The sequence below is a fragment of the Engystomops pustulosus genome, chromosome 4 (genome assembly GCF_040894005.1).
Source record: "Engystomops pustulosus chromosome 4, aEngPut4.maternal, whole genome shotgun sequence".
Taxonomy (NCBI): domain Eukaryota; kingdom Metazoa; phylum Chordata; class Amphibia; order Anura; family Leptodactylidae; genus Engystomops; species Engystomops pustulosus.
This window is the reverse complement of record NC_092414.1, coordinates 1,084,452-1,106,307: the sequence shown is the minus strand read 5'-3', so window position 1 is coordinate 1,106,307 and position 21,856 is coordinate 1,084,452. Positions and strand designations below refer to the sequence as shown.

General features: G+C 53.1%; 1 protein-coding gene across 2 annotated transcripts in view; it reads right to left on the bottom strand.

Moving 5' to 3' along the window:
* The window catches only part of LOC140125888 (solute carrier organic anion transporter family member 1B3-like), a 52,181-nt gene extending 40,615 nt beyond the window's left edge, over window positions 1-11,566 (bottom strand). Inside the window, exons 1-2 of one of the 2 annotated variants that reach the window (XM_072144773.1) lie at window positions 11,484-11,566; window positions 426-499 (exon numbers count right to left, since the gene is read on the bottom strand). The gene's annotated coding sequence lies outside the window, so the exon portion shown is untranslated. Of the gene's footprint in view, window positions 1-425; window positions 500-7,598; window positions 7,724-11,483 lie in introns of those variants that run through there. The other variant, XM_072144772.1, reaches the window with a different exon arrangement.
* Window positions 11,567-21,856: the final 10,290 nt, after the last annotated feature.

The window sequence follows — 21,856 nt, the reverse complement described above, 5'->3', positions numbered from 1 at the left end:
AACACTGCACATAGCACACACTGCACATAGTACACAGGACCCAGCACATAGTACACACTGCACATAGTACACAGGACACTGCACATAGTACACACTGCAAATAGTACACAGGACCCTGCACATAGTACACACTGCACATAGTACACAGGACACTGCACATAGTACACACTGCACATAGTACACAGGACACTGCACATAGTATACACTGCACATAGTACACAGGACCCTGCACATAGTACACAGGACCCTGCGCATAGTACACAGGACACTGCACATAGTACACACTGCACATAGTACACAGGACACTGCACATAGTACACAGGACACTGCACATAGTACACACTGCACATAGTACACACTGCACTGCTCTTAGTAAATGTGCCCCAAATGTAATGAACCCAAGTACCGCAGCAGGAGTCACTTACTCATTACATAAAGAATATTGGATTGTAGAGGGTCTCGTTGTCATGGGCCTCCAAATGTGCTGGCTCCACCTTCTCTGCACCCAACAGAATCAGAAAAGAATGTGATTACCTCAAAGAAGTTCAGGGGCCTCCATTCATAGTGTTTCAATCCTCACACTGCACCCCAGGAAATCTCCTCACACTGCACCCCAGGATATCCCCTCACCCTGCACCCCAGGATATCCCCTCACCCTGCACCCCAGGATATCCCCTCACCCTGCACCCCAGGATATCTCCTCACACTGCACCCCAGGATATCTCCTCACACTGCACCCCAGGATATCCCCTCACACTGCACCCCAGGATATCCACTCAAACTGCACCCCAGGATATCCCCTCACACTGCACCCCAGGATATCCCCTCACCCTGCACCCCAGGATATCCCCTCACCCTGCACCCCAGGATATCCCCTCACCCTGCACCCCAGGATATCTCCTCACACTGCACCCCAGGATATCCCCTCACACTGCACCCCAGGATATCCACTCACACTGCACCCCAGGATATCCCCTCACACTGCACCCCAGGATATCCCCTCACCCTGCACCCCAGGATATCCACTCACCCTGCACCCCAGGATATCCACTCACACTGCACCCCAGGATATCCCCTCACCCTGCACCCCAGGATATCCACTCACACTGCACCCCAGGATATCCCCCCACACTGCACCCCAGGATATCCCCTCACACTGCACCCCAGGATATCCCCTCACACTGCATCCCAGGAAATCTCCTCACACTGCACCCCAGGATATCCCCTCACACTGCACCCCAGGATATCCCCTCACCCTGCACCCCAGGATATCCCCTCACACTGCACCCCAGGATATCCCCCCACACTGCACCCCAGGATATCCCCTCACACTGCACCCCAGGATATCCGCTCACACTGCACCCCAGAATATCCGCTCACACTGCACCCCAGGATATCTCCTCACACTGCACCCCAGGATATCCCCTCACACTGCACCCCAGGATATCCCCTCACACTGCACCCCAGGATATCTCCTCACACTGCACCCCAGGATATCCCCTCACACTGCACCCCAGGATATCTCCTCACACTGCACCCCAGGATATCTCCTCACACTGCACCCCAGGATATCTCCCCACACTGCACCCCAGGATATCCCCTCACACTGCACCCCAGGATATCTCCTCACACTGCACCCCAGGAAATCTCCTCACACTGCACCCCAGGATATCCACTCACACTGCACCCCAGGATATCCCCTCACACTGCACCCCAGGATATCTCCTCACACTGCACCCCAGGATATCCCCTCACACTGCACCCCAGGATATCCCGTCACCCTGCACCCCAGGATATCCCCTCACACTGCACCCCAGGATATCCCCTCACACTGCACCCCAGGATATCCCCTCACACTGCACCCCAGGATATCCCCTCACACTGCACCCCAGGATATCCCCTCACCCTGCACCCCAGGATATCCACTCACACTGCACCCCAGGATATCTCCTCACACTGCACCCCAGGATATCCACTCACACTGCACCCCAGGATATCTCCTCACACTGCACCCCAGGATATCCCCTCACACTGCACCCCAGGATATCTCCCCACACTGCACCCCAGGATATCTCCTCACACTGCACCCCAGGATATCCACTCACACTGCACCCCAGGATATCCGCTCACACTGCACCCCAGGATATTCCCTCACCCTGCACCCCAGGATATCCCCTCACACTGCACCCCAGGGTATCCACTCACACTGCACTCCAGGATATCCCCTCACACTGCACCCCAGGATATCTCCTCACACTGCACCCCAGGATATCCCCTCACACTGCACCCCAGGGTATCCACTCACACTGCACTCCAGGATATCCCCTCACACTGCACCCCAGGATATCCACTCACACTGCACCCCAGGATATCCACTCACACTGCACCCCAGGATATCCCCTCACACTGCACCCTAGGATATCCACTCACACTGCACCCCAGGATATCCCCTCACACTGCACCCCAGGATATCCCCTCACACTGCACCCCAGGATATCTCCTCACACTGCACCCCAGGATATCCCCCCACACTGCACCCCAGGATATCCAATCACCCTGCACCCCAGGATATCCACTCACCCTGCACCCCAGGATATCCACTCACACTGCACCCCAGGATATCCCCTCACAGTGCACCCCAGGATATCCCCTCACACTGCACCCCAGGGTATCTCCTCACACTGCACCCCAGGATATCTCCTCACACTGCACCCCAGGATATCCCTTCACCCTGCACCCCAGGATATCCACTCACACTGCACCCCAGGATATCCCCTCACACTGCACCCCAGGATATCCGCTCACACTGCACCCCAGGATATCCCCCCATACTGCACCCCAGGATATCTCCTCACCCTGCACCCCAGGATATCCCCTCACACTGCACCCCAGGATATCCCCTCACACTGCACCCCAGGATATCCCGCCACACTGCACCCCAGGATATCTCCTCACCCTGCACCCCAGGATATCCCCCCACACTGCACCCCAGGATATCCCCTCACACTGCACCCCAGGATATCCCCTCACACTGCACCCCAGGATATCCCCTCACACTGCACCCCAGGATATCCGCTCACACTGCACCCCAGGATATCTCCCCACACTGCACCCCAGGATATCCACTCACACTGCACCCCAGGATATCCACTCACACTGCACCCCAGCATATCTCCTCACACTGCACCCCAGGATATCCACTCACACTGCACCCCAGGATATCCGCTCACACTGCACCCCAGGATATCTCCTCACACTGCACCCCAGGATATCCCCCCACACTGCACCCCAGGATATCTCCTCACACTGCACCCCAAGATATCTCCTCACACTGCACCCCAGGATATCCCTTCACCCTGCACCCCAGGATATCCACTCACACTGCACCCCAGGATATCCCCTCACACTGCACCCCAGGATATCCGCTCACACTGCACCCCATGATATCCCCCCATACTGCACCCCAGGATATCTCCTCACACTGCACCCCAGGATATCCCCTCACACTGCACCCCAGGATATCTCCTCACACTGCACCCCAGGATATCCCCTCACACTGCACCCCTGGATATCCCCCCACACTGCACCCCAGGATATCTCCTCACACTGCACCCCAGGATATCTCCTCACCCTGCACCCCAGGATATCCGCCCACACTGCACCCCAGGATATCTCCTCACACTGCACCCCAGGATATCCCCTCACACTGCACCCCAGGATATCCCCTCACACTGCACCCCAGGATATCCGCTCACACTGCACCCCAGGATATCCCCTCACACTGCACCCCTGGATATCCGCTCACACTGCACCCCAGGATATCTCCTCACACTGCACCCCAGGATATCTCCTCACCCTGCACCCCAGGATATCCCCCCACACTGCACCCCAGGATATCTCCTCACCCTGCACCCCAGGATATCCCCCCACACTGCACCCCAGGATATCCCCTCACACTGCACCCCAGGATATCCGCTCACAATGCACCCCAGGATATCCCCTCACACTGCACCCCAGGATATCCCCTCACACTGCACCCCAGGATATCCGCTCACACTGCACCCCAGGATATCTCCCCACACTGCACCCCAGGATATCCACTCACACTGCACCCCAGGATATCCACTCACACTGCACCCCAGGATATCTCCTCACACTGCACCCCAGGATATCCACTCACACTGCACCCCAGGATATCCGCTCACACTGCACCCCAGGATATCCCCCCACACTGCACCCCAGGATATCCCCTCACACTGCACCCCAGGATATCCCCTCACACTGCACCCCAGGATATCCCCTCCTACTGCACCCCAGGATATCACCTCCTACTGCACCCTAGGATATCCCCTCACACTGCACCCCAGAATATCCCCTCACACTGCACCCCAGGATATCTCCTCACACTGCACCCCAGGATATCCCCTCACACTGCACCCCAGGATATTCCCCCACACTGCACCCCAGGATATCCCCTCACACTGCACCCCAGGATATCCCCACACACTGCACCCCAGGATATCTCCTCACACTGCACCCCAGGATATCCCCTCACACTGCACCCCAGGATATCCCCCCACACTGCACCCCAGGATATCCCCTCACACTGCACCCAAGGATATCCCCTCACACTGCACCCCAGGATATCTCCTCACACTGCACCCCAAGATATCCGCTCACACTGCACCCCAGGATATCCCCTCACACTGCACCCCAGGATATCTCCTCACACTGCACCCCAGGATATCCCCTCACACTGCACCCCGGGATATCTCCTCACACTGCACCCCAGGATATCCCCTCACACTGCACCCCTGGATATCCCCCCACACTGCACCCCAGGATATCTCCTCACACTGCACCCCAGGATATCTCCTCACCCTGCACCCCAGGATATCCGCTCACACTGCACCCCAGGATATCCGCTCACACTGCACCCCATGATATCCCCCCACACTGCACCCCAGGATATCCCCTCACACTGCACCCCAAGATATCCCCTCACACTGCACCCCAGGATAGCCTCTCACACTGCACCCCAGGATATCCCCTCACACTGCACCCCAGGATATCCCCCCACACTGCACCCCAGGATATCCGCTCACACTGCACCCCAGGATATCCCCCCACACTGCACCCCAGGATATCCCCCCACACTGCACCCCAGGATATCCCCCCACACTGCACCCCAGGATATCTCCTCACACTGCACCCCAGGATATCTCCTCACACTGCACCTCAGGATATCCCCTCACACTGCACCCCAGGATAGCCTCTCACACTGCACCCCAGGATTTCTCCTCACACTGCACCCCAGGATATCCCCTCACACTGCACCCCAGGATATCACCTCCTACTGCACCCTAGGATATCCCCTCACACTGCACCCCAGAATATCCCCTCACACTGCACCCCAGGATATCCGCTCACACTGCACCCCAGGATATCTCCTCACACTGCACCCCAGGATATCCCCTCACAATGCACCCCAGGATATCCCCCCACACTGCACCCCAGGATATCCCCCCACACTGCACCCCAGGATATCCCCTCACACTGCACCCCAGGATATCCCCTCACACTGCACCCCAGGATATCCCCTCACACTGCACCCCAGGATATCTCCTCACACTGCACCCCAGGATATCCCCCCACACTGCACCCCAGGATATCCGCTCACACTGCACCCCAGGATATCCCCCCACACTGCAACCCAGGATATCCCCCCACACTGCACCCCAGGATATCTCCTCACACTGCACCCCAGGATATCTCCTCACACTGCACCTCAGGATATCCCCTCACACTGCACCCCAGGATATCCCCTCACACTGCACCACAGGATATCCCCTCACACTGCACCCCAGGATATCCCCTCCTACTGCACCCCAGGATATTCCCTCACACTGCACCCCAGGATATTCCCTCACACTGCACCCCAGGATAGCCTCTCACACTGCACCCCAGGATTTCTCCTCACACTGCACCCCAGGATATCCCCTCACACTGCACCCCAGGATAGCCCCTCACACTGCACCCCAGGATAGCCCCTCACACTGCACCCCAGGATATCTCCTCACACTGCACCCCAGGATAGCCCCTCACACTGCACCCCAGGATAGCCCCTCACACTGCACCCCAGGATAGCCCCTCACACTGCACCCCAGGATATCTCCTCACACTGCACCCCAGGATATCTCCTCACACTGCACCCCAGGATATCCCCTCACACTGCAGCCCAGGATATCCGCTCACACTGCACCCCAGGATATCCGCTCACACTGCACCCAGGATATCTCCTCACATTGCACCCCAGGATATCCACTCACACTGCACCCCAGGATATCTCCTCACACTGCACCCCAGGATATCCGCTCACACTGCACCCCAGGATATCCGCTCACACTGCACCCCAGGATATCCCCCCACACTGCACCCCAGGAAATCTCCTCACACTGCACCCCAGGATATCTCCTCACACTGCACCTCAGGATATCCCCTCACACTGCACCCCAGGATATCCGCTCACACTGCACCCCAGGATATCCCCCCACACTGCATCCCAGGAAATCTCCTCACACTGCACCCCAGGATATCTCCTCACACTGCACCCCAGGATATCCACTCACACTGCACCCCAGGATATCCCCTCACACTGCACCCCAGCATATCCCCTCACACTGCACCCCAGGATATCCCCTCACACTGCACCCCAGGATATCTCCCCACACTGCACCCCAGGATATCTCCTCACACTGCACCCCAGGATATCCCCTCACCCTGCACCCCAGGATATCCCCTCACCCTGCACCCCAGGATATCCCCTCACACTGCACCCCAGGATATCTCCTCACACTGCACCCCAGGATATCCCCTCACACTGCACCCCAGGATATCCCCCCACACTGCACCCCAGGATATCTCCTCACCCTTCACCCCAGGATATCCCCCCACACTGCACCCCAGGATATCCCCTCACACTGCACCCCAGGATATCTCCTCACCCTGCACCCCAGGATATCCCCCCACACTGCACCCCAGGATATCCCCCCACACTGCACCCCAGGATATCTCCTCACCCTGCACCCCAGGATATCCGCTCACACTGCACCCCATGATATCCCCCCACACTGTACCCCAGGATATCCCCTCACACTGCACCCCAGGATATCCCCTCACCCTGCACCCCAGGATATCCCCTCACACTGCACCCCAGGATATCTCCTCACACTGCACCCCAGGATATCCGCTCACACTGCACCCCAGGATATCCGCTCACACTGCACCCCAGGATATCTCCTCACCCTGCACCCCTGGATATCCGCTTACACTGCACCCCATGATATCCCCCCACACTGTACCCCAGGATATCCCCTCACACTGCACCCCAGGATATCCCCCCACACTGCACCCCAGGATATCCCCTCACACTGCACCCCAGGATATCCCCCCACACTGCACCCCAGGATATCCCCTCACACTGCACCCCAGGATATCCCCCCACACTGCACCCCAGGATATCCCCCCACACTGCACCCCAGGATATCCCCTCACACTGCACCCCAGGATTTCCCCAGGCTTTGTAGACGGGTCCTTACCTCGGTCCTGGCTCCATGCAGTGTCTCCCCCAGGACCAGGAGATCAGAGCTGTTGTAATCTGGTGTCATCAATCATTAACTCATGAGTATCCACCCCGAGCTCCGCTCCTCAGGGATCCTTCTCATATCATGCAGCGGTTTGTCAGTTTACCAGAAAAATTATTGGTGGTAACCAGGGATCCATAATAGGGGGCGGGGTTGGGGGGACCCTAATAATTCGCTTCAGCACCTTATAATACACAAGACCCTAACATAGATCCCACTGATTGCAGATCACAGCCCGACAGACCCAGTCATTGCCCACAATCCCTGCCCCCTACACAGGACCCCACAGATGGCTGCTCCCTACACCCAGACCCCCACAATCTCTGCCCCCTACACCAGGACCCCCACAGATGACTGCTCCCTACACCAGGACCCCCACAATCTCTGCCCCCTACACAGGACCCCCACAGATGACTGCTCCCTACACCCAGACCCCCACAATCTCTGCCCCCTACACCAGGACCCCCACAGATGACTGCTCCCTACACCAGGACCCCCACAATCTCTGCCCCCTACACCAGGACCCCCACAGATGACTGCTCCCTACACCAGGACCCCCACAATCTTTGCCCCCTACACCAGGACCCCCACAGATGACTGCTCCCTACACCAGGACCCCCACAATCTTTGCCCCCTACACCAGGACCCCCACAGATGGCTGTTCCCTACACCAGGACCCCCACAATCTCTGCCCCCTACACCAGGACCCCCACAGATGACTGCTCCCTACACCAGGACCCCCACAATCTTTGCCCCCTACACCAGGACCCCCACAGATGACTGCTCCCTACACCAGGACCCCCACAATCTCTGCCCCCTACACCAGGACCCCCACAGATGACTGCTCCCTACACCAGGACCCCCACAATCTCTGCCCCTTACACCAAGACCCCCACAGATGACTGCTCCCTACACCCAGACCCCCACAATCTCTGCCCCTTACACCAAGACCCCCACAGATGACTGCTCCCTACACCAGGACCCCCACAATCTCTGCCCCCTATACAGGACCCCCACAGATGACTGCTCCCTACACCCAGACCCCCACAATCTCTGCCCCCTACACCAGGACCCCCACAGATGACTGCTCCCTACACCAGGACCCCCACAATCTCTGCCCCCTACACCAGGACCCCCACAGATGACTGATCCCTACACCCAGACCCCCACAATCACTGCCCTATACACCAGGACCCCCAGAGATGACTGCTCCCTACACCAGGACCACCACAATCTCTGCCCCCTACACTAGGACCCCCAGAGATGACTGCTCCCTACACCAGGACCCCCACAATCACTGCCCCCTACACCAGGACCCCCACAGATGACTGCTCCTTACACCAGGACCCCCACAATCTCTGCCCCCTACACAGGACCCCCACAGATGACTGCTCCTTACACCAGGACCCTCACAATCTCTGCCCCCTACACAGGACCCCCACAGATGACTGCTCCTTACACCAGGACCCCCACAATCACTACCCCCTACACCAGCACCCCCACTCCTTACCCCGAGTCTGTAATAAATGTGCAACATCCCCCCCTAGCCTTTCTTGGGGCCTGGAGACAACTGTGAGATGACCGTGGCCCCTGCTCCAAAGCCAGAAGCCACCCCTCAGGTACCGGAGCCTCCAGAAGAACAGCACCAAGTCCTGGATGTCATCCCACCTGTGGTGGCTCCCGCCAAGCCCCTACCAGGCTCAAGCCTGATGCTCCGGAGACACACCCAGCACCTAAGCACCTGGCTGCGGTGAAACACTCCACAGGAACCCCTAGGACGCCATCTTAGACCTGCGTCAGCTAGAGCAGGTGCCACTAAAGGTGCCTGGGTCCAGCGGGGCCGTACAACTGGGCAAGTACAGGCCATTGATATATGAAAAAGGTTTTTGGGTTCGCCATCGAGGACTATACCAGACGGGAGCTGTTCATTCCCCACCGTTCCGTGAAGTGACCAGACCTCCCGGAGCAACTCCATAACCTCAAGCCTGGAGAGTGGCCCGGGGCCACGGGGGCCCTGGACTGCCGGAGTTACCCAACCACTCTCCAGAGAACTTATGGCTGGAATCTCCCATCCCTTCTCAGGCTGCAACTCCCCAGGCGCTGACCCATGTACAGGCTTGGTCCAGGGGAGCACCCCAGCCCTTGCTCCAGCCACCAGTGTTAACGTATCCCTGGATTCCTCCGTGGCGAGAGATGGTCCGGTGGATGAGCCTCCTTCGCGTTCCCCAGCAGGAGACCTTCGTCCGGTGGCTTCCTACCAGTGGGGTGATGACCCGGCCCCGGAAGACCTGGGGGATGCGGAGGGAGCTATGGCGCTGCCACAAGCTCCCATCTTCTTGTTTCTGAACCCTGTTATGGCTGCCGGCCTCACAGAATGACCGGCTGGTGAGGCAGAGATTCCTGAGGCCAGCCTTTCTGCTCCTGAACCTAAGGAGACCAGTGACGACACAGCTGGGGATCTGCGGTTCCCAAGATCACCACCCGGCATCCACAGCCGGCTGCAGCCCCATGGCAGGATCCAGATCTGGATACTTTATACTCAGACGGTGAATAGCACCCTGATGGGCCGAAGCCCATTATCTGCCGTGTTCGTATGGCTTTTTAATAGCTTCTCTCCCAGTTGGGCTGGGCCCATTACACTAAGAGCCAGAGACTTTCCTGGACTTTATTTTTTTTTTAAAGTCAGGAGACTTTCCTTGAACTTTTTCCCCAGTTGTGTTTTGAAAGCTCCCCTCTCTGCTGACTGCAGAGCACCAACTGCTTCCTCCAAGGGTGTGTCCCTCACATTAATGGGGGATCATTGCACCCAGAGGATGGACTCTAATGTATGCGAGCTCTCCGAGAGACTGTTAGTCGATGCGCTTTAAGGAAAAAGTTTATTTTTGTGCACTTTATGCCTTCCCTTGTAGAAAAAAAGACATTAATGCTATGTGCCCATTGCGCTTTCAGGTTAAAAGAACTCTCTACCGATATATTGCTACTATGCATGTCATGCCTTTCTTTTTCAGGAAATGGACATGGTGATATGTGATTGTCCAATGATGTTCCTGTTATACAAGCTGGAAGGTGATTGGAGAGGTGCTACCACCTGACTAGGGGTGATATAAACCCCTGCAGGGTGGAAGCACAGGAGTCAGTTCAGTCAACAGAGGCTGCAGACAGTACCAGACCTCAGGGTCCGTCTGTCACACAGAGCTGCCTTATCTCAGAGATCCACCACCCGGACTCAGCTCCATCTGCACCAGCCCAGGCTGCACCTACTACCAGGCTGCGTGTAACCTTCCTGTGCACCGGCTCTCCATGACTCTTCCAGCTTAAGAATCTGCTGTTATCGTTGTTGGCTGATGTCTGCTGTTCAATAACGAAGTGTAAGTTGATTTGTACAACGTTGCCTCCGTCTGATCCCTGGATATGGCTGTTACCACTACGGGCTCAGGGGTTGCCCCAGGAAGCACCAGTACACAAGCCTCTCCCTCCATATTTCTTGCACACACCACCTGCTGGAGAGCTGCCAGGGTGTAGGACAGCTTTCCGGTCCCCCATACCAAACACCGGGACATCAGCGTGCCCTAGACTGCAACCACCAGCCACTCCGGTATCCCAGGCCCCGGCTGCCTCCAGGCCCCAAGAAAAGGCCCCGTGGGGGATGTTGCAAATGATGGCTATGCCCCTATCAGGGCACATGACTGTGCCACATTCCCAGGTCATCCTCTCTCCTTCCCCGCGCTTCTTTCCAATCATTGTGCAATCACTGATGAGGACAGAGACCAAAGCGCATTGTGGGGGAACTTCAGAATAACCTCCACCCAAAATATGTAAGAAAGTACAAGTGTGAATCACCTGCTCGCGGTGCGGCGGATTCCGGGCCCTCGCAGGACATGTCACTGGACAGCGCGTTGGAAGGCAGCAGAACACAGCAGGGTGAGCACAGAAACTCAACTAATCCCAGCACAAAAGAGTCGCAGCAAGACGTCTCCACCACATTCCTGGCCCTGGCTGGAGGAGGGGGAGTAATCCGGGTACAATAACCACCGAATAATGGAGAGTCATCCATAAATACTGCCCTCGAAATCTGCTGCCTGGCGCTCATCACTACATGTTATCCGTGGAATTTCATAGGACTGCTGGATCCTGTGCTGAAGAAATGGATTATCTGATGTGGCCCCTTCTCTCCTCCTGGTCCAGGTTGTGTCTATCCTCACACTGTGACCCCCTTCCATCCTCCTGTATCTCACCCTCACACTGGGGCCCCAGGCTGTGTCTCGCCCCTATTTGTTGATCTCCTGGTCTAGATGGTGTCTTGCCCTCACACATTGTACTCCTTCTATCCTCCTGTATCTCACCCTCACACTGGGGCCCTTTCCATCCACCATATTTGGAGATATCCTGGTCCAAGCTGTGCTTCTATCTCAAGCTTTAACCCCTGTACGTGGACCATATTTGGAAACATCCTGGTCCAGGTTATGGCTCACCCTCATTTTGTTGATCTCCACGGTCCAGGCTGTGTCTCACGCTGTGACCCCTTCCATCCTCCTGTACCTCAAACTCACACTGGGACCCCTTCAGACCACAATATTTGTTGCTCTCCTTGTCCAGGTTGTGTCTAGCCCTCACATGGTGACCCCCTTCTATCTACCATGTTTGGTGATGTCCTGGCCCAGGCTGTGTCTTGCCCTTACACTGTGTACACTTTCCATCCTCTTGTATCTCGCCCTCACACTGAGACACTTCATTCCACCATATTTGGAGATATCCTTGTCCAGGCTGTGTCTCTATCTCAAGCTGTGACCCCCTTCCATCCACTATGTTTAGTAATGTCCTGGCCCAGGCTGTGTCTCTCCCTCATGCTGTGGACCCCTTCTATCCACCATATTTGTTGATCTCCTGGTCTGGGTGGTGTCTTGCCCTCACACTGTGATCACCTTCCATCACCATGTTTAGTAATGTCCTGGTCCAGGCTGTGTCTCGCCCCTATTTGTTGATCTCCTGGTGTGGGTTGTGTCTTGCCCTCACACATTGTACCCCTTCGATCCTCCTGTGTCTTGCCCTCACATGGTGACCCCTTCCATCCACCATGTTTAGTAATGTCCTGGCCCAGGCTGTGTCTCGCCCTCACACATTGTACTCCTTCGATCCTCCTGTATCTCGCCCTCACACTGGGACCCCATTTCATCCACCATGTTTGGAGATATCCTGGTCCAAGCTGTGCTTCTCTCTCAAGCTTTAACCCCTTTCCATGGACAATATTTGGAGATCTCCTGGTCCCGCCCTCATTTTGTGATCCCCTTCCATCCACCATATTTGTTGATCTCCTGGTCTGGGTTGTGTCTCACCTGAACACCGTGACCCTCTCTGTAAATATTGGCTAGGATAAAGGTGAGGAGCGTGTACACAGGACACACGAGATAACCCTTCGGTGGGGGGTTGGGTGCCGCGGTCGGTGATTGTTTAAATTTCTTTCATGTGACAGAAACAGAAATGTAACAAATAAAACAAGACGAGTAACGCTACACAGTCATCAGAGACGTAAATGAGGGGTCACCGGGGCTCCCTCCTCTCTGGACACATCTTCTGCTCCTGGTTAAACTCTGCTGTCACCTTGAGATTTCTAGATTAAGACCCTCAATCTGTACATTGGTTCCTCCGACCTTGTATAAGCGAGAATCCTGAATGATAACTAAGAGCATTCAGCTCCAGCTCGGGGACGACAAAGTCAGCGCTCGGGGACGACAAAGTCAGCGCTCGGGGACGACAAAGTCAGCGCTCGGGGACGACAGGTCTGTAGGAGGGCGAAGAGAGGGGGATCCAACCGTTATTGCCAAAAATAAAAAACTTTCAGACGCCAAACCTCTAGAGAAATCTACAACCAATCAGCACAGAAGGTCATTGCCCGACAATGTATAAAAGCAAAAACTAGAAGGAGGAGCTCAAAGGCTACAGGATGGTGCACGAAGACGTAATTTATAAAATGCCGACATGATAATCCCACCTCCGTCCCCACCTAGGTCTCAGCGAGTCACGCCTTTATCTGGGGCGGCCCAGTACAACATCCCCCACCAGGGCCTTTTCTTGGGGCCTGGCGGCAGAAAGGGCCCAGAATACTGGAGTGGCTGGCGGTTGCAGCCTAGGCACGCTAGTGTCCCGGTGTTTGGTATGGGGGACCGGAGGGCTGTCCTACAGCCTGGCAGCTCTCCAGCAGGTGGTGTGTGCAAGAAATATGGAGGTAGAGGCTGATGTACTAATTCTCCCTGGGGCAACCCCTGAGGTGTCTGTAAAATGAGTCCCTGGGTAATGGATGGGGAGCCCGTGGTGATAACAGCCGTAACCAGGGATCAGATGGAGGCAACGTTGTGCAAAATAACTCACGGTTCTTTATTGAACAGCAGGCAACGGCCAACCATAACAGCAGAAGGTTCAGCAGGCATAGAGCTGGTGGGAGATGGCTGGTCTACAGGAAGGTTACTCACAGCTTGGTAGTAGCTTCAGGCTGGGCTGGTAGATTTAGGCGAGTCCGGACAGTCGACCTCTGCTCTGGGGCTCGGTCTCATCACTGGCTACAGGTGTCAGGCCGCTGTCTGGGACACCTCTGCTTCCTGGCCATCTGACTTCTGCAGCACAGACAGGAGCCGTGCTCTAGGAGATGGGATACATCCACAGTCATTGATACAGCCATAGCCACCGATACAGCCGTAGCCTCCGATACAGCCGTAGCCTCCGATACAGCCGTAGCCTCCGATACGGCCGTAGCCTCCGATACAGCCGTAGCCTCCGATACAGCCGTAGCCTCCGATACAGACGTAGCCTCCGATACAGCCGTAGCCTCAGATACAGCCGTAGCCTCAGATACAGCCGTAGCCTCAGATACAGCCGTAGCCACCGATACAGTATTGTGCTCACTCTGTGTTGTCGCTGTAGTTGCTTCTCTTGGTGTAATACTGACACCCGTCGCTGTTGGTCAGAAATTGAGGCTTCAGTGGCCCAGAAGCCTGTGTGTTCCCAGTTACAGACAACTAACATGGCCGCCACAGGAAGTACCAGGGACCAGGGCTCCAGAAACCACACCCACATAGAAAAAACTTTATCAACATGAGCAGAGGGAGCGCATGTACCTCCTGACCAGCAGGTGGCAGCAGAGCACCAATATACATGACATATAAGAAGAGCGGAGGCAGAACACAATGCAGTAATGTGAACAGCGGCATAACAAGATATATAACTGAGGAGGGCGGCACCGGGGCCAGAGGACACCGACAGGGGAGTCACCGGGTGATGGAGGGGGACAGAGGACACTGACAGGGGAGTCACCGGGTGATGGAGGGGGACAGAGGACACCGACAGGGAGTCACCGGGTGATAGAGGGGGACAGAGGACACCGACAGGGGAGTCACCGGGTGATGGAGGGGGACAGAAGAAACCATGGGAGACGATGCTAGCACTGCCGGAACCAGTCTGGAGGTCCTGGATGACCCACTGCGCTCCTGGTGCTGCCGTGCACCGCGACATGGACCAAGCCTCGCTGAGGGGCTCCATGAACCTCCTGGAGATGGCGGAGAGCGTCACCTCAACTCCTGGATCTCCGCTGAGTCCTGGATGACCTGGAGCGGACACTGTGCTGCAAGAAATGCTCCGCAGCGACTGCACTGGCTTCCTTGGCCCCGTAGCCTCCTCTGATCTTCCTACTATGATCCTCTGGTAGCTGCGCTTACTCTCCGCGCTCTGTGTAGACCCTTTATATACAGAGCCGGGGGCTGCACGTACTCGTTATTTACAACGGGGCACATTTACTTACCCGGTCCAGTCGCGATCCAGCGGCGCGTTCTCCAACGCTGATTCGGGTTCTGCCGGGATTCACTGAGGTTGTGCACCCGATATCCGCAAGGTGTCGCTGCTGTGTCGAGGTCCGCCGGAGTTCACCTTCTTCTTCCTGGTAGATGTGAGTTCAGCGCAAATCGGAAAGATTCGGGAAACCCGACGAAAATGTGCAATTCGGACTCTTAGTAAATGAGCCCCAGTAACTCTGGCTTCAGGACTGAGTATGAGCAGCCGCCGGCTCCAGGGAGGCGCAGAGGCTGAAGATCAGAGGAGGCTTCGAGGCCATGGAGCACCTGCACCGAGAAGCTTCAGCTCCGGCTGCTCCGCCCCCCAGTGGACACTTTCACATTTGCATATTAGGTGATAAAACTTTTCAAAACTAAAAACGGCTCCCAGGATATTTATTAGATGAACCTTCCCCCCCAAATCTACCTTAACGGGTAGGAACCAGATAGTAGGTGTCCTTCAAAGGCTCTGGGACTTGTGTATCCGGGAATGAGATGTTCCCTGTGCTTGTTGCATCACAAGGGGTCATCCGTGGCGCTGCGCCATGTGGAGGTGAAAGGTGACGCTGTGCCACGTGCTGCCCTGTTTACTCAGGAGAAGGATCAATGCAATACAGAGCGTGGGGACGGAGGAGGTCACTCACACACCAGCAAGTGCCAAGGAGGCGGAGCCATAGCTGTATACATCAAAATTGCCCGACCCAACAAATACAACGGGAGGAATAGAATCAGAGAAAATCCTGCGCTGACAGGGAAGTAACTAACAAACAAGTCCCAGATTACCAGCAGAGCAAGAAACATCCCGACTTGTGGTGGTGTATAATGTGTATGTAGTGATCTCCCCCTAGTGGTGGTGTATAATGTGTATGTAGTGATCTCCCCCTAGTGGTGGTGTATAATCTGTATGTAGTGATCTCCTCCTAGTGGTGGTGTATAATGTGTATGTAGTGATCTCCTCCTAGTGGTGGTGTATAATGTGTATGTAGTGATCTCCTCCTAGTGGTGGTGTATAATGTGTATGTAGTGATCTCCCCCTAGTGGTGGTGTATAATGTGTATGTAGTGATCTCCTCCTAGTGGTGGTGTATAATCTGTATGTAGTGATCTCCCCCTAGTGGTGGTGTATAATGTGTATGTAGTGATCTCCTCCTAGTGGTGGTGTATAATGTGTATGTAGTGATCTCCTCCTAGTGGTGGTGTATAATGTGTATGTAGTGATCTCCTCCTAGTGGTGGTGTATAATGTGTATGTAGTGATCTCCCCCTAGTGGTGGTGTATAATGTGTATGTAGTGATCTCCTCCTAGTGGTGGTGTATAATGTGTATGTAGTGATCTCCTCCTAGTGGTGGTGTATAATGTGTATGTAGTGATCTCCTCCTAGTGGTGGTGTATAATCTGTATGTAGTGATCTCCTCCTAGTGGTGGTGTATAATGTGTATGTAGTGATCTCCTCCTAGTGGTGGTGTATAATGTGTATGTAGTGATCTCCCCCTAGTGGTGGTGTATAATCTGTATGTAGTGATCTCCCCCTAGTGGTGGTGTATAATCTGTATGTAGTGATCTCCCCCTAGTGGTGGTGTATAATCTGTATGTAGTGATCTCCCCCTAGTGGTGGTGTATAATGTGTATGTAGTGATCTCCTCCTAGTGGTGGTGTATAATGTGTATGTAGTGATCTCCTCCTAGTGGTGGTGTATAATCTGTATGTAGTGATCTCCCCCTAGTGGTGGTGTATAATGTGTATGTAGTGATCTCCTCCTAGTGGTGGTGTATAATGTGTATGTAGTGATCTCCTCCTAGTGGTGGTGTATAATGTGTATGTAGTGATCTCCTCCTAGTGGTGGTGTATAATGTGTATGTAGTGATCTCCCCCTAGTGGTGGTGTATAATGTGTATGTAGTGATCTCCTCCTAGTGGTGGTGTATAATGTGTATGTAGTGATCTCCTCCTAGTGGTGGTGTATAATGTGTATGTAGTGATCTCCTCCTAGTGGTGGTGTATAATCTGTATGTAGTGATCTCCTCCTAGTGGTGGTGTATAATGTGTATGTAGTGATCTCCTCCTAGTGGTGGTGTATAATGTGTATGTAGTGATCTCCCCCTAGTGCTGGTGTATAATCTGTATGTAGTGATCTCCCCCTAGTGGTGGTGTATAATGTGTATGTAGTGATCTCCTCCTAGTGGGGATGTATAATGTGTATGTAGTGATCTTTCCCTAGTGGTGGTGTATAATGTGTATGTAGTGATCTCCCCCTAGTGGTGGTGTATAATCTGTATGTAGTGATCTCCTCCTAGTGGTGGTGTATAATGTGTATGTAGTGATCTCCCCCTAGTGGTGGTGTATAATGTGTATGTAGTGATCTCCCCCTAGTGGTGGTGTATAATGTGTATGTAGTGATCTCCTCCTAGTAATGGTGTATAATCTGTATGTAGTGATCTCCCCCTAGTGGTGGTGTATAATGTGTATGTAGTGATCTCCCCCTAGTGGTGGTGTATAATCTGTATGTAGTGATCTGCCCCTAGTGGTGGTGTATAATGTGTATGTAGTGATCTCCTCCTAGTGGTGGTGTATAATGTGTATGTAGTGATCTCCCCCTAGTGGTGGTGTATAATGTGTATGTAGTGATCTCCTCCTAGTGGTGGTGTATAATCTGTATGTAGTGATCTCCTCCTAGTGGTCGTGTATAATGTGTATGTAGTGATCTCCTCCTAGTGGTGGTGTATAATGTGTATGTAGTGATCTCCCCCTAGTGGTGGTGTATAATGTGTATGTAGTGATCTCCTCCTAGTGGTGGTGTATAATCTGTATGTAGTGATCACCCCCTAGTGGTGGTGTATAATCTGTATGTAGTGATCTCCCCCTAGTGGTGGTGTGTAATCTGTATGTAGTGATCTCCCCCTAGTGGTGGTGTGTAATCTGTATGTAGTGATCTCCTCCTAGTGGTCGTGTATAATGTGTATGTAGTGATCTCCTCCTAGTGGTGGTGTATAATGTGTATGTAGTGATCTCCCCCTAGTGGTGGTGTATAATCTGTATGTAGTGATCACCCCCTAGTGGTGGTGTATAATCTGTATGTAGTGATCTCCCCCTAGTGGTGGTGTGTAATCTGTATGTAGTGATCTCCCCCTAGTGGTGGTGTGTAATCTGTATGTAGTGATCTCCCCCTAGTGGTGGTGTATAATCTGTATATAGTGATCTCCCCCTAGTGGTGGTGTATAATGTGTATGTAGTGATCTCCCCCTAGTGGTGGTGTATAATGTGTATGTAGTGATCTCCCCCTAGTGGTGGTGTATAATCTGTATGTAGTGAGCTCCCCCTAGTGGTGGTGTATAATGTGTATGTAGTGATCTCCTCCTAGTGGTGGTGTATAATCTGTATGTAGTGATCTCCCCCTAGTGGTGGTGTAAATTGTGTATGTAGTGATCTCCTTCTAGTGGTGGTGTATAATGTGTATGTAGTGATCTCCCCCTAGTGGTGGTGTATAATCTGTATGTAGTGATCTCCTCCTAGTGGTGGTGTATAATGTGTATGTAGTGACCTCCTCCTAGTGGTGGTGTATAATCTGTATGTAGTGACCTCCTCCTAGTGGTGGTGTATAATCTGTATGTAGTGTTCTCCCCCTAGTGGTGGTGTATAATCTGTATGTAGTGATCTCCTCCTAGTGGTGGTGTATAATCTGTATGTAGTGATCTCCCCCTAGTGGTGGTGTATAATGTGTATGTAGTGATCTCCCCCTAGTGGTGGTGTATAATGTGTATGTAGTGATCTCCCCCTAGTGGTGGTGTATAATCTGTATGTAGTGATCTGCCCCTAGTGGTGGTGTATAATCTGTATGTAGTGATCTCCCCCTAGTGGTGGTGTATAATGTGTATGTAGTGATCACCCCCTAGTGGTGGTGTATAATGTGTATGTAGTGATCTCCCCCTAGTGGTGGTGTATAATCTGTATGTAGTGATCACCCCCTAGTGGTGGTGTATAATCTGTATGTAGTGATCTCCTCCTAGTGGTGGTGTATAATCTGTATGTAGTGATCTCCCCCTAGTGGTGGTGTATAATGTGTATGTAGTGAGCTCCCCCTAGTGGTGGTGTATAATGTGTATGTAGTGAGCTCCCCTTAGTGGTGGTGTATAATCTGTATGTAGTGATCTCCCCCTAGTGGTGGTGTATAATCTGTATGTAGTGATCTCCCCCTAGTGGTGGTGTATAATGTGTATGTAGTGATCTCCCCCCTTGTGGTGGTGTATAATCTGTATGTAGTGAGCTCCCCCTAGTGGTGGTGTATAATCTGTATGTAGTGAGCTCCCCCTAGTGGTGGTGTATAATGTGTATGTAGTGATCTCCCCCTAGTGGTGGTGTATAATCTGTATGTAGTGATCTCCCCCTAGTGGTGGTGTATAATCTGTATGTAGTGATCTCCCCCTAGTGGTGGTGTATAATCTGTATGTAGTGATCTCCCCCTAGTGGTGGTGTATAATGTGTATGTAGTGATCTCCTCCTAGTGGTGGTGTATAATGTGTATGTAGATATCTCCTCCTAGTGGTGGTGTATAATGTGTATGTAGTGATCTCCCCCTAGTGGTGGTGTATAATCTGTATGTAGTGATCTCCTCCTAGTAGTGGTGTATAATCTGTATGTAGTGATCTCCCCCTAGTGGTGGTGTATAATGTGTATGTAGTGAGCCCCTTCTAGTGGTGGTGTATAATGTGTATGTAGTGATCTCCTCCTAGTGTTGGTGTATAATGTGTATGTAGTGAGCTCCTCCTACTGGTGGTGTATAATCTGTATGTAGTGATCTCCCCCTAGTGGTGGTGTATAATGTGTATGTAGTGATCTCCCCCTAGTGGTGGTGTATAATGTGTATGTAGTGATCTCCTCCTAGTGGTGGTGTATAATGTGTATGTAGTGATCTCCTCCTAGTGGTGGTGTATAATGTGTATGTAGTGATCTCCTCCTAGTGGTGGTGTATAATCTGTATGTAGTGATCTCCTAGTGGTGGTGTATAATGTGTATGTAGTGATCTCCCCCTAGTGGTGGTGTATAATGTGTATGTAGTGATCTCCTCCTAGTGGTGGTGTATAATGTGTATGTAGTGATCTCCCCCTAGTGGTGGTGTATAATATGTATGTAGTGATCTGCCCCTAGTGGTGGTGTATAATCTGTATGTAGTGATCTCCCACTAGTGGTGGTGTATAATGTGTATGTAGTGATCTCCTCCTAGTGGTGGTGTATAATCTGTATGTAGTGATCTCCCCCTAGTGGTGGTGTATAATCTGTATGCAGTGATCTCCTCCTAGTGGTGGTGTATAATGTGTATGTAGTGATCTCCTCCTAGTGGTGGTGTATAATGTGTATGTAGTGATCTCCTCCTAGTGGTGGTGTATAATGTGTATGTAGTGATCTCCTCCTAGTGGTGGTGTATAATGTGTATGTAGTGATCTCCTCCTACTGGTGGTGTATAATGTGTATGTAGTGAGCTCCCCCTAGTGGTGGTGTATAATGTGTATGTAGTGATCTCCCCCTAGTGGTGGAGTATAATCTGTATGTAGTGACCTCCCCCTAGTGGTGGTGTTTAATCTGTATGTAGTGATCTCCCCCTAGTGGTGATGTATAATGTGTATGTAGTTATCTCCCCCTAGTGGTGGTGTATAATGTGTATGTAGTGAGCTCCCCCTAGTGGTGGTGTATAATGTGTATGTAGTGATCTCCTCCTAGTGGTGGTGTATAATGTGTATGTAGTGATCTCCCCCTAGTGGTGGTGTATAATGTGTATGTAGTGATCTCCTCCTAGTGGTGGTGTATAATGTGTATGTAGTGATCTCCCCCTAGTGGTGGTGTATAATGTGTATGTAGTGATCTCCCCCTAGTGGTGGTGTATAATGTGTATGTAGTGATCTCCTCCTAGTGGTGGTGTATAATGTGTATGTAGTGATCTCCCCCTAGTGGTGGTGTATAATGTGTATGTAGTGATCTCCCCCTAGTGGTGGTGTATAATCTGTATGTAGTGATCTCCCCCTAGTGGTGGTGTATAATGTGTATGTAGTGATCTCCCCCTAGTGGTGGTGTATAATGTGTATGTAGTGATCTCCCCCTAGTGGTGGTGTATAATCTGTATGTAGTGATCTCCTCCTAGTGGTGGTGTATAATGTGTATGTAGTGATCTCCTCCTAGTGGTGGTGTATAATGTGTATGTAGTGATCTCCCCCTAGTGGTGGTGTATAATGTGTATGTATTGATCTCCCCCTAGTGGTGGTGTATAATCTGTATATAGTGATCTCCCACTAGTGGTGGTGTATAATGTGTATGTAGTGATCTCCCCCTAGTGGTGGTGTATAATGTGTATGTAGTGATCTTCCCTTAGTGGTGGTGTATAATGTGTATGTAGTGATCTCCCCCTAGTG